The sequence below is a fragment of the Bemisia tabaci genome, chromosome 3 (assembly GCF_918797505.1).
Source record: "Bemisia tabaci chromosome 3, PGI_BMITA_v3".
NCBI lineage: Eukaryota > Metazoa > Arthropoda > Insecta > Hemiptera > Aleyrodidae > Bemisia > Bemisia tabaci.
Window position 1 is genome coordinate 29,842,083 of NC_092795.1, and position 12,760 is coordinate 29,854,842.

The 12,760-nt window shown below is 42.2% G+C and overlaps 1 protein-coding gene across 1 annotated transcript in view; it reads left to right on the top strand.

Annotated features, from left to right (window-relative positions):
• Window positions 1-281: 281 nt before the first annotated feature.
• The window catches only part of Gycalpha99B (guanylate cyclase 1 soluble subunit alpha 2), a 308,541-nt gene continuing 296,062 nt past the window's right edge, over window positions 282-12,760 (top strand). Inside the window, exon 1 of the mRNA XM_019040394.2 lies at window positions 282-433. The gene's annotated coding sequence lies outside the window, so the exon portion shown is untranslated. The remainder of the gene's footprint in view (window positions 434-12,760) is intronic.

Genomic DNA, 12,760 nt, shown 5'->3' on the forward strand with positions numbered 1-12,760 from the left:
TTTCATCGTAGAATATGACATGGATCACCATCAATACGTAATTCCAACGATATTCTTTTCTCAGCGCACGGAACCTGACCCGTTCCTCGGAGTTGTGGTCGAGATTTTCCGCTTTTCCGAGCCGGCCGCAATACTTGGCGGACGAAGATTGGAACCTGGCGACGAAAGGCTCCGCAATTGGAGGACACGCAGAGTACGCCGGTGAGGTCTCGGCGGGGCGGGGAGGGGGAGGGGGATTGGCGCAGGCGCAGGAGGGACAGCGGGAGTGTGTCAGTAGAACCATGCCGACGGAGGGACGATTTCATCAGTGTCGGATCCCTTCGGTCTCGCGAACCGTCTCTCCGTGCTTCGCGCCGGGCCCTGCCAAGTTCGAACCTAACCTGAAATTCGGACCCTTCCCGACCTGGACCTCGCCCCGCGGAACTCATGCCTGGTATGTCTCAATCAGAATTGACCGATTTTAAGAGGGAGGAACCAACATAGGAGAAATTGCCGTCGATAAGATTTTCTTGTGGATCAGAATTAATGTTGCTCGAATCAAGCAGACTCATGAAGATATGATCGAATATTTATGCTGTTTTTATTGATTTGACGATTTTAAGATTTTTAATATTTATGTAGTTCATTGTGCTCGATACTGGATGGCCTGACAAACAGGAATATGCCCTAGTCGTTCGTAAAAGAAAAAGAAGAATCAAGCAGGTTTATGCTTGTTGTAAGTTTCTTTTTTCTTACCACACGCATATTTCTCGCTTGATTAAAGCGAAATTTCCTCTTGACGGCAAATTCAGTCGTATGTCTGTTTAAATTAAGCCACTTTATTCCCCTCCAGTGAGGTCACGTTAGGATGGAACCGAGAGGGAGAAGTTTAAAGTTCTGCTCTTCCATAAAACTCAATGGAAGGCTCAAATTGCAATGCCCATTGCATACTTAAAATACGTTTTCTCGGCTTTGACCATTCTCAGGACGATATTTACGGCTGTTTAGATGACTTGACTTCTTTCTTTTTCTTTTAATTTTAATTTCTTAGTCCTGAGTCGAGAAGGAGAATACCAGCCATAACTTTAGCAAAACATGTATTGTGAAAGCAAAATTTGAAAGAAAAAAACTTTCTAATTAGTAAGACAAATGCCGAAAACTTTTCAGACATGAGACGATTTCTTATCAGCATAAAAACAAACTATGCAAACATAGTGGAAAGTAATCAAAACAAGTATAAAAAGTCATTATTTTGCATTTTAGATAAAATGTTAGAAGATATGGTCTGGATAAACAAGTGAACAAATTAATGTAGGTATATTCTTTGATTAATGATACACTTTTTTGCAGAGCTCCATCATATCAATACCTCAGAGGGAAACTGTAACTATTACTTTTGGTTTTAAAATCGAGTTAATACAGACGTTTTAGGAATCCACTGTCCATTACTGTTACCAATAACAGTTCCCAGTGTGTGAGTTATTTAGAGGCCCTGTTGTGTTTTGGTGATGAAATTTGGGGATCTGATAATGATTCATATATGAATCAAAGGGCCGAACTGCGACTTACCCCTAATTTCTCGAAATAGCTAAAATTAAATTAGGTAACTTTCTCCTTAAGCGCTGTGGTAAATGTACTGCTTAACTTGCAAATTCCCTCCAGATTTAAATTGTTTCCCTTTGTTAATGTCGAATAATCTACCCATGGTGGGGCAATGCAAGTATTATGTTTTAGGTTTTTACTGTATTTAGTTGAAAGGAGGATTCTGACCGCGAGTCGGAATCAGAAATATTGTGGTTCTTTTGTCGACAAAATTACGTCACGTAGTTTGCATCACATTTTCGAAATGGGAAACTTGTAAATCTCAAATCTCTGTGGAAGTGTGTCTTTACAATCGACCCACAATGCAGTCACCAGGCTGATTCATACTACCGATTCGAGCATTTTGCTCTTATTTTTTTACTTTATATTGAAATCCGGAGAGGGCGCATCAAACGGAGCAATCGAGTCAAATAATTTCACGCCATTTTATAATCTTTGTAATCCCGATGCAATTTTTACTTCTTTTTTTTAACATTTCCTCGTATACTTTTTATTTTCATGAGGAATGTACATGTTTCAATTGTACCTGTGTTGAAAAATTTGTGTATGAAAATTACTCAAGAAGAACAATCTCACATAATTTAATTACGAGGATCAGGTAAAATGTGACTAGATTCATTGTAAACGGAGCTGCGTGATTTCCCAGTTGTATCAACAACATGACGTTTTTCACAGTTTTAAAAATCGACGACCTCCTCTAGTTTTACACTAATCATTACGTGTTTTCTATTCTGAAAAGTACCGGAGTATTCTCAGAAACGCGCGTACTAAAGAGAGAGAGCATCTCAGAGAACGAAGACTAATTTTAAGGGACCTCTAATTTGAAACGAATATCAGAATTTTCTATGAAGTCTTTTAGAGAAAGCTGAATAAAATAATTCTAATTTTATCATCTATGCTTTCTTGTGTCTACAAAATAGCTTTGCTTTGTTGTGTGCATACACAAACTATTTCGTTTTTTTTTTTTTAATTTTGTGCATCATGTTACTTTTTCGTAAATTACAAACGGAGCTAAATTGAAAGCGCGAAGATGCGAGGCATGAACTTGCGATGCTTTTCTCTGTGCTGCCAATAAGGTGTCACTCAAATTTGGGGCGAAAGTCAAAAATCGAGGCCTGCATCTGCATACACCTCTCCCACCTTCGGTTGTGTTGCTCACGTAGCCCTTGAAGCACCTATAAAAATAAGAACAACGGTACCATCATGACATGGGGAATGGAGATAGAGAGAGGAAGAGGACGTGCGTGGTCAACGGCGCAGAGATACAACTATTCGTGCTCGATGGATGTCCGTGTTGCATCTGCAAAATTGAAGGCGCTATAGCGCGAGGCTCTCAGCTACCAGTGAGGTGTCACTCTGATTTGGGAGAAAAGACATTCGATACCCTCTCCCCCCTTTTTGCTTTGTATGTCTGATTTTTTTTTTTTATGATTTATTTGTAGATCTATATCTAAAGCTCGTACATGGGCCCCAAGGTCCCATAAAACCCGCAGGGCACGTATTTTTAGCGAACTCCGGGTCAATTTTACTTGGTTCGGGCATCCAAAGGTTAATCACAATAGGACGTATTTCTGTCAAACGGAACTATGTCCATTATGACGTGAGCCCCATTATGCACATATTCCTAAGGGTCTCAGGGTTCATCTCTTAATGCACATAGTTCCGTTTGATAGAAATAAATCCAATAGAAAGTATTTTGAGCTTTTTTTTTTTTTTTTAAAGAAAACAAACTTTTTAATGGCCAACCAGGACCCACGCCCATAGGGACATCGGAGAGCTTCCCAGCGAGGGCTCAAAAATCGAATATTCGACGCAAGTCGGCAAAACTCGCTCCCCATTTGATGGAACGGTCGGAGCTGCGTCTGACGTCACTCTTATTCCGTTGCTGCTCGGACATGAGAGCATAAAACCATTCCAACATGAGCCCTGGGAGCATCGAATTATACGCATTTCAGGGATCATCTTGGAATGGAGTCGGGTCGGAGGAGCTAGGATTCGGGGGCCGCGATGAAGTGGTACGCGTAACGCATGACGGGCGAGCTAGAGCCGGCTAATTCCGGGGATCCATTAAGCCGAGCCAGGAACCCTGACCGCAGACCGAGAGTGTCCGTCATGTAACTACCCGCCCGGACCCGTGACCCAGCAATCACTGCACCACCCGGAAGTCCCTGTTCCCCTCGAAACCCCTCTGTTGCACCGAGCGGGTGCAATGAGAATGCTGCACCAGGTGCAGCATTCACTCTCTGCAAAGAATAAAATGACGGCGGGCATTTTGAAACGTCGCATGGCGCTTCTGATAATTTGGCCGGAAGGTGACGACTTCTTGTCCCCCCCATACTACCGTGTTGAGGAAGAACACCGTATGAGCCTTGAAACGTTGCCAAGTTTCCTCCGATAGAAACCAAATTTACCGGGAAAATTATGAATATTATTTTCCGGAATACTCGGACAATTTTTTACGCAATCTAATCTAAAATATCTGAAAATTTCAAGGGGAAATATGCATGAGTGTTGTCAAAAATGCATGTTTTATCAAGTGTAATTTGGCAACCCTCGAATGTTCGTACGGCGTTCTTCCTTAGCACGGCAGTACACTGGAAAAAAAACACATTGGATCAAGAGTCCAGACTCTTGAAAGCATCGACAAGAAAAAATACTCTTGATTCAATCAAATTTTTGCTTCAATCAAAAGGAAATCCGCTCAAATTAAGGGGCTTGGTTCTTGATTTAAGCAAAAATCCGATTGAATCAAGAGTATTTTTTCTTGTCGATGTTTTTAAGAGTCTGGACTCTAGATCCAATGTGTTTTTTTCCAGTGTACTGCCGTGCTAAGGAAGAACGCCGTACATTCGAGAGTTGCCAAATTTCACTTGATGAAACATGTATTTTTGACAACACTCATGCATATTTTCCCTTGAAATTTTCAGATATTTTAGATTAGATTGCGTAAAAAATTGTCCGAGTATTTCGGAAAATAATATCCATAATTTTCCCGGTAAATTTGGTTTCTATCGGAGGAAACTTGGCAACGTTTCAAGGCTCACACGGTGTTCTTCCTTAGCACGGCAGTGCTAAAATTTTGCATGCGGGAGTCAATCAGAATCCACCAAAATTGGCGAAAATGTAATATAAAACGCAGAACTTAATGTAGAAAAAAATGTTTGCATGAGGCAAAAACTTCTCACTCATTTCTTTTGTATTCAATGTGTTTTTATTGTTGTGTGCTCTCGGGCTAATGTGTTTCATCTCTCTCTTATCACTATTTTTATTAGTACTAGGGTACGCCCCCCAAATGGGAAGATTCGCAACTTTACCACGTAATATAAAAAAACCTGGGTCATATTTTGAAAATCTGGATAGAGTTGGCTTATCTAGAGACAATTGTCCCTCGATAGCCACAAAAATCATGAAAATCGGCCTGGTAGACTGCCGGAACTAAGTGTCACCTGTTACGCAAAATCAGGAGGTCTCGGAGCTTATATAGTATAGATGGTAAATTATGGTGAATGAGAATACGTAGTCGAACACGGCTAACGGCAACTGCGCGCTACTATATAAGTGTTGAATAATCCTCAGACCTAGTTGCACACCCCCTTCTCTCCACCCTCAGCAGTTAAAGCTCTTGAAGCTATAATTGGCTTCGATTACGGGGGTTTTATCGGGTTCAAGTACGCACCGGAGTAATTTTCATGATAAACAAGCCAAGATTCGTCCGGAGCATAAATTCGTTAATGCTACGCGGATTCGAGGTGCGGTTTCCGCCCGTTCGGGTGTTGGACGAGGGGGAGCGAGAGGAAGGGAGCGAGAGAGAGAGAAGGGTTGCGTCTTTGATTTATGATGATTGTGGCGCATATGCAGATTCGATTAGGCGCGCACGTCCGATGGCGCATGACTAATTGGATGCATCTAAGCAAAAATGATGCATACGTGCACCGGCGGGAGCAGATGCATCGTGTTCGCTCACACTCGTCGAATCGGTGACTTCGAACCGTCCGGTTGAGTATCCGATGAGTGTAGTTGTATTGTGTCTCGATTTATTTGACCGTTGCCCCCATCGTCCGGTGCACTTCCGCGTTGCCCAAGAGGCCGATAACTCCAGCTGTCCGGTTATTGAAACTACGTTGGCTGGGAGGCTGATGGTTGAAATTGATAGACAAGGCGATAGACAAAGAAGACAGAGGGAGTATGGAGCCATCCTATCGGTTGAAATGGGTGTTTCCTATAGACTGAGGGAGAAAATGATGGACTAACTATCGGGTTCCTCGTGCGTTGCCGTTACTTAGTCTATTACCTATCTCCTATGTCCATTGCAACTACCCGCTTCCACCAATAGGATCCCTCCAAATCTCTTTTGTCTTTTTTGTCTATAGCTTTGTCTGTCAGTTTCAATAATCGGCCCGCTGGGAGGCTAATTGTTGAAATTGATAGACAAATCGATAGACAAAGAAGACTTTAGGAGATTGGAGCACACTGAAAAAAAAGATTGGTAGAATTTACCATTCCTTCACGCTGTATTTCACACAACGTTAATGCAGAGTCAATTCTGCTAGAAGAAAGGTGAATGTTACTATATATTGGTACAGGTAACCATTCCTCTGGCAGATTCGACTTGAAGATTGGTAGAATTTACCATTCCTTCTCGCTGTGTGAAATACAACGTGAAGGAATGGTAAATTCTACCAATCTTTTTTCTCGGTGCAACTTTATTGGTTGAAATGGTTGGTTCTTATAGACAGCGGAGAAAATGATGGACTAATTATAGAGTCTCTCATGGGTTGCCGTCAGGTAGTCTATCACTCACCTCCTTTTTCCATTGCAACCACCCGCCTCTGCCAGTAAGATCCCTCCAAATCCATAGGCGCGGTTCTAGACCTTCATGCTTGGGGGTGCCCAGAGGTGAAAAATGTCGGAGACCGGCCCCGAAGGGGAGGGTCGCGCAGGGGAGGCCTAAGTTTCGGCCCTCAAGTTTTATCCCTTTCCTACCCTCCTTTCTCTGTTTCTCTCCTTCCTTTCTACTTAAATACCTATATATTCAATGTAGGAAATTTTTAGCAAAACTTTCCATCAAAACTAAAATCTTACCATAAAAAAAAAAAACAGTAGAATCTTTGTAAAACACAGCTATCAATATTAATTTTGTTTAAAACATTTTCAATTAATTGCTGGGATTTTTACTCAGTGTGGGGCGAATACAGAATATCTGAAAGCAGTAATTTGGTCTTTTTTATATTAAATTCTATACTGGTTATAAAAGCAATAAATAGAGGTATGAAGGAGGAAGAAAGCCTCTTTCAAGGTCTATGGTTCCGGTAACCGTACTTAATTTTTGCTTGGGGGTGCCCGGCACCCACTGGCACCCCCGTAGAACCGCCTATGTCCAAATCCTTTTTGTCCTCTTTGTATGTAGCTTTGTCTATCAATTTCAACAATCAGCCCGCTGACAAGACAAGACAGAGCAAGACAAGACAAGATATCATGAGACGAATCTGAGCGTTATCCTCCGAACATAACTTTTGCACTGCAGGGTAGACAGCAGTGCGACATCTTCGAGATATATTGTCACGGACTGACCAACAGCGAAAACCAGACACCGTCAAGCTGTCGATTCTCTTCCTTAAAAAAATCACGAACAAGGAGTTTCTGTCGCTAGTTGCGGATCGTAAAGATTCGAAAGCCACCCCGAAGTTCGGATCTGCCTCCGTTGCTGCTTCTCCAGCACTTTCGCTCAATTTCCGGACCCGCGAAGCGTCAAGTCCCGAGATAAGTGACATAAAGTACGGCAAACCGTGAAGTTGCTCCCTCTCCGCTGCAAGCATGGGTGGAAAAGATATGATACCCGTCACTCTTAATTTCGGAAGATCGCCGTTGCCAGATTTACGCTTCCGTCCCGGAGCGAGGTGCGTGCGAAATCAAACGCAACGCGAAATCCGGCATCGCCGCCCCAGAATGCGGATGCTGAGGAGTCCCTCGGGAAGACGCCGAAGCGTTAAAGGCGGCCTCAACCGGTGATACGCATTAACACTCTCCCTGGTATCTTTCGCTGGATATCCGTTACTCAGGATCCAGGCGAGGTGAGAGTTTTCTAGTTTCGGGGAGGTTTTAACTTGTCTGCCGTTTATCACTCATCGAGTTAGTGAAATAGTGCGAGTCCGCGTCGCGGCGCCCCTCCCCCCCCCCCCTCTCCCCTCCGAAGAGAGAGAGAGAGAGAGCAGTCGTGATCAGTGTTCGAAACTCACCTTTGAGTTTTAGGAGCCATTTGGCGCATTAAGCCCTATTTTTAAGCGCCATTGAAAATTTTTCAGGGGTCAAATTGACTTTTTGCCTCTATATTACGGCGCATTTAGTGAAAAGTTAGACGCAAGATGTTTCCGTAACAGAACTAGTAAGTAGCTGTTACTAGGGGAAGACAAAAGCACTAAGGATGAAATCGTGAAGAACGGAAAAAGCTTTCACTTGTAGTGCTGAAAATTTCGAATAATCACCTAATATGGAAATTCAGATTTGTAGGGGGTAATTTTTAGGGGTCGCGTTGACGCAGAGCCATTGTTTTTTAGGCGCCGTGGCCGATTTTTTAGACGCATTTGGCGCGTTGGCGCCTGCGAACACTGGTGGTGATTTTCGCAAGTAGGCAACATAGGATTCCGCACATTCGAACGGATGTAAAACAATCGTTACATATCGAGACAGCGGACTGTTATCGAAATTAATAGATAAAGCTACAGACAAATACATTTCCATGCCAATTTTGGCTGGCTGAGCTATTAAATACATGGTAAATGATATATCAAACGAGCTGAAAGCCAATAATAACAATTTACAATTGCTTGTTGTGTTAACATCATGTAAGTAGTTGAATACACTGAATTATCTTTAGGCTTTTAGCTCGTTTGATGTATCATTTACCATGGCTACAGACAAAGAGGACAAAGGGAAAATGGAGTAATTCTAGTGCTGGAAAGGAGTGGTTGCAATGGACAAAGGAATTAAGTAATAGACTAACGGCAACCCGGGAGAAACCTATAGTAAGTCCATAATTTTACCCCTGGATCTAAAAAAAATATTTGTCATACAACCGTTAGGACCACCTCATTTTCCTGTTGTCTTCCTTGTCTATCAGTTTCGAAGATTAGCTCGCAGAGTTATGATATAAATCAGTTAACCTAAGAGATGCAGCGAACGTAATTGCCTGAATTGAACGGAGTCCGTCAAACCCCTTCAATTGGCCAGATAGGCAATCTCGCTGGCATTGGAGCACGAATAGTTATCTCCTGCAGCCTGATCGTTGAAATTTGTTGTTTGTTCATCGGACAAGACAATGCGCTCCATTTTCCTTTCCTTCTCTCTGTCCACTAATCGATCGATCATTTCAAAAATCAACCCATAGACTGCCACCACATAATATCGATTGTTTATATAATAGTTATACCATTGAACTGGCATAGTTTTCTTTTTGCCCGAAAATCAGTGATAATATTTGAATTTTTCAACATCATGACTCAGAAAAACCTGAAGATTCTGTAGAATCCTTGGAACTAATAATTTGATCTAAAAATCAGGGATTTTTGTGTCTTGGTCCTGGAAATCGTAGAATTACCAGGAATCAATTTTCTCCCTTCATTTTCTTTTTGTTTTTTTTAAAAGTGCAAATGTATGATAATTGTGTATGAGTAAAATAAGATTTTTAAATCAAAAGAACCACGGTAAATTCCTATTTTTCCCCACCACACAGTTACAGTGTTATTTCTCAGTAGCGCAGACGACCAGTGATGTAAGTTTCCGTCCAACACCTCGGATACAAATATCGCACCGTTAATGTCAGCGGCGCGCGCTCAACTTTCATCGTAAATTGTAGCGAAAGTAATTCGTCATCCCTCCGACTTAACACCGTAATCGCATTCGAAGACGAGCCCTATCTCCCTTAAAACCACATGCTTTTCAGGAGTCCCGCCGAAATAGAGACTCGCTCACGCTGGAGTAGTGACGAATTGTGATTGATTTCGGAGCCCCGACTAATCGTGCGAGTGGCGGAGTTGCACGCGGAACACAAGTTTGAACGATGTCACAGTATGCATAATGCATGCCACCTTTCCGAGCATCCTCATTCGCCGACGGCGGGGGGGGGGGGGGCTGTAGGAGCCTCGTATGTTTTATGCGAGTAAACGTAAGCTCGGCTTGCCAACGTCTCAGGAAGGAAAAGCAATTTCAAGAATGAAGCTCTTGTTTAGTTTTGCCGCGCGAGGTGTTTGATCGTGTGTTTCCCGCGTTTAATGCGTCGGTGACATCAAGGTGTCTCCCGCGAGGAAAGGGCACGGATGCACCGGAGGGGGGCGGATTTCGAGAGGTCGGATTGGAAGTACGGAAAGCGTGCGGATTTTACGTAGAATGGTACGGAAGTACGAAGTTTTTCTGAAGAAAGTAGGAAAGGAACCTAAAGATATTGACGGTGGAACTGCGGAAACGGAATCTTGGTTACCAATTTCGATGTTTCAAAATCTCCGTTCCGAATTGATAATTTTCTAAACGAACCGAGCGAAAGTCGTGGCTTGAAACACAGACTATTCCTCATGCACGAAAGTCATCAGTCATCACTGAGATTTCCAAGAAATGATGTTGAGTAGTTATCTATTTAGAAGAAAAATATGACAGGAAATCCTCAATGCTGCAGGGCCTCTTCACAGTTAAAAGCGCAGTAATCAGGTTTTTTTATGTACTCATATTTTTTCCTTAAAATTGTGCAAATTGTACGGCTCGTAGCTTAAATCGGACAGAACTGTGTATAAGAGCGTAATTTTGAGCACATTGAAAATTCTCGTTCGGACAGAGGAAAAAAACTTGGTTTGCGGGGTATGATTGAGGATACATTGAATCTTGGTGAAAATTGAGGCGTTGAGTGCAAAAAGGGTATTCCTTGGTTGCGGTGTCTTAGAATCTCTAGTGCTAATTTTTAATTTAAAGATGAAACTATTGGGTGAATTTTCTGAAATTCCCCGTTTTTAGCAATGGAAAACCATAAAAATTATTCAGTGAAAGTTACCACAAATCACATACATATGCTTTAATCAAAACGAATGGAACGTTAGCAGAGATTTTGAGACCCTGCAATTAACCAAGCATTGCCCTTTTTGCACTAAGCGCAGTGTTCGAAACTCACCGGCGCCAACGCGTCAAATGCGCCAAAAAAATCGGCCATGGCGCCTAAAAAATGAAAGCTCTGCGCCAACGTGGCCCCTAAAAATTGCTCCCTAAAAATCTGGATTTTCATAGGAAGTCACATAAAGAAAGAAAAACATATCTATTTGAATTGAAAAAACTCAGAATTTTCAGCACTACAAGTGAAAGCTTGCTTCTTCTATTCTTCACGATTTCATTCTTAGTGCTTTTGTCTTCCCCACGTTACAGCTACTTACTAGTTCTGTTACGAAAACATCTTGCGTCCAACTTTTCACTGAATGCGCCGTAAAATATAGGCAAAAAGTCAATTTGGCCCCTAAAAAATCTTCAATGGCCCCTAAAAATCGGGTTTCATGCGCCACATGGCTCCTAAAACTCAAAGGTGAGTTTCGAACACTGGCAAGCTTTAAGGATTGTGCTGGTGTGAGTTCCAGATGAACTAAAAGGAGGTATATCAAGAGAATATGGAAAAAGTGCGTTTTGTAACTCGTAAATATACTATTCCTAGATATTTGGAGCGTAATGTAATAAATAAAACCGTCAATTTTTCAGTTCTTGCTTTGTAAAATTCGAATTTTTCGAATGAGAATGGCAGCGACGGTTTTACCTATGACGAGAAACAAGGAAGTCATAAAAGTGAATCCCCGTTGGCACGCGTCGCTGTCTTTTCGCAGCACCTCGCTGAGGCCAGAAGCACATTCGGAACGAGCTCGTGTCGTCATCGAAACCTGGCAACGGTGTCTCCGTGTCGTATTGATTCTGCACGGGAACTCGTAAAAGCTCCCCTCAAATTTCTCCGTTTTATTTGCAATCTTTTAAATTTTACGGGCCGCCCTCTGTCAAGGTAGGCCAGCACCCTGGCACCCTAAATTACGGCCTGTTAACTCTTTGCGCCATTACCCTGAGAGCACGCTCACGCTTCGGGAGGTTTTTTGAGCGCCCCACGTACGCGCGTCCAAAAAAAAAACAGTCTTTGTTCGAGGAGTATCGATAGAAATGTAACTGTAAAGCACAATAGGGGGGGGGGGGGGGGGGGTAGACCACAATAAAGAGTAAGAATGAAACCTTTAGGATACAATTTCTCATCAGTATTGAAAGTATCCATAACTTCCAACATAAACTTTTGAATGTGAATTTTATCTTGTGGGTCACATAATGAACAGTAAATTCAAGCAAACCGCTCGCAGGAAAAAGCGAAAAAGAAAAACAATGATCAACGTAACAATGATCAACAATTCGATGTGTTCTACACGTTACACGTGTTGTGTCATCAAAATGTCCCGTAAAGCACATTATACACGGAAAAAAGCACGCGGTTGTTGGATGATGGACATTTCCAATTAATTGTGGTAGTACCCCAATTAATTATGGTAGTACCCCAATATATTAGGTAACTAACCCAAATGTTGCGGTACTACCCTAACTTAAGTTGCGGTACTAAAACAATTAATTATAAATGTCCATATCATCCAACAAATTGGGGGTAGTACCACAATTTAAGGGGAGAACCCCTGACACTTTTTTTTCGGTGTATGTTGAAAATTCCCGAAATCATCTCGATATAGATGATTGCATATATTGGGATTACTTTCCTTTACTAAATTTTTCCCTCACTAAGAGAACCAAAATTACCGCATATGGTAATTAAAAGTTTCAGAAGTACCCGCATTCCGGAAAACGAGACACTTGGAGCTGAAAGAGCCTCGCCAAGTTTAGCCCCTTTTTTTTATACCCGAGTTGGTAAACCGGACAGTGCTCAAATGAAAGCCTATGGTAAGGCAAACTTCCATGCAAAGTTTCAACTTGAAGTGACCCCTCGTTTAGGCTGTACAGCGTTGCCAATTTTCCAGTTTCATGTGCTAAAATCAAGGATATTGGACTATTAGTCCGGTGCATAAGTAGACTAGTACACCCGAGTTGGTCAACGGGACAAGGCTCAAACGAAAGCTTATGGTAAGGCGAACTTCCATGCAAAGTTTCAACTTGAAGTGAAACCTCGTTTAGTCTG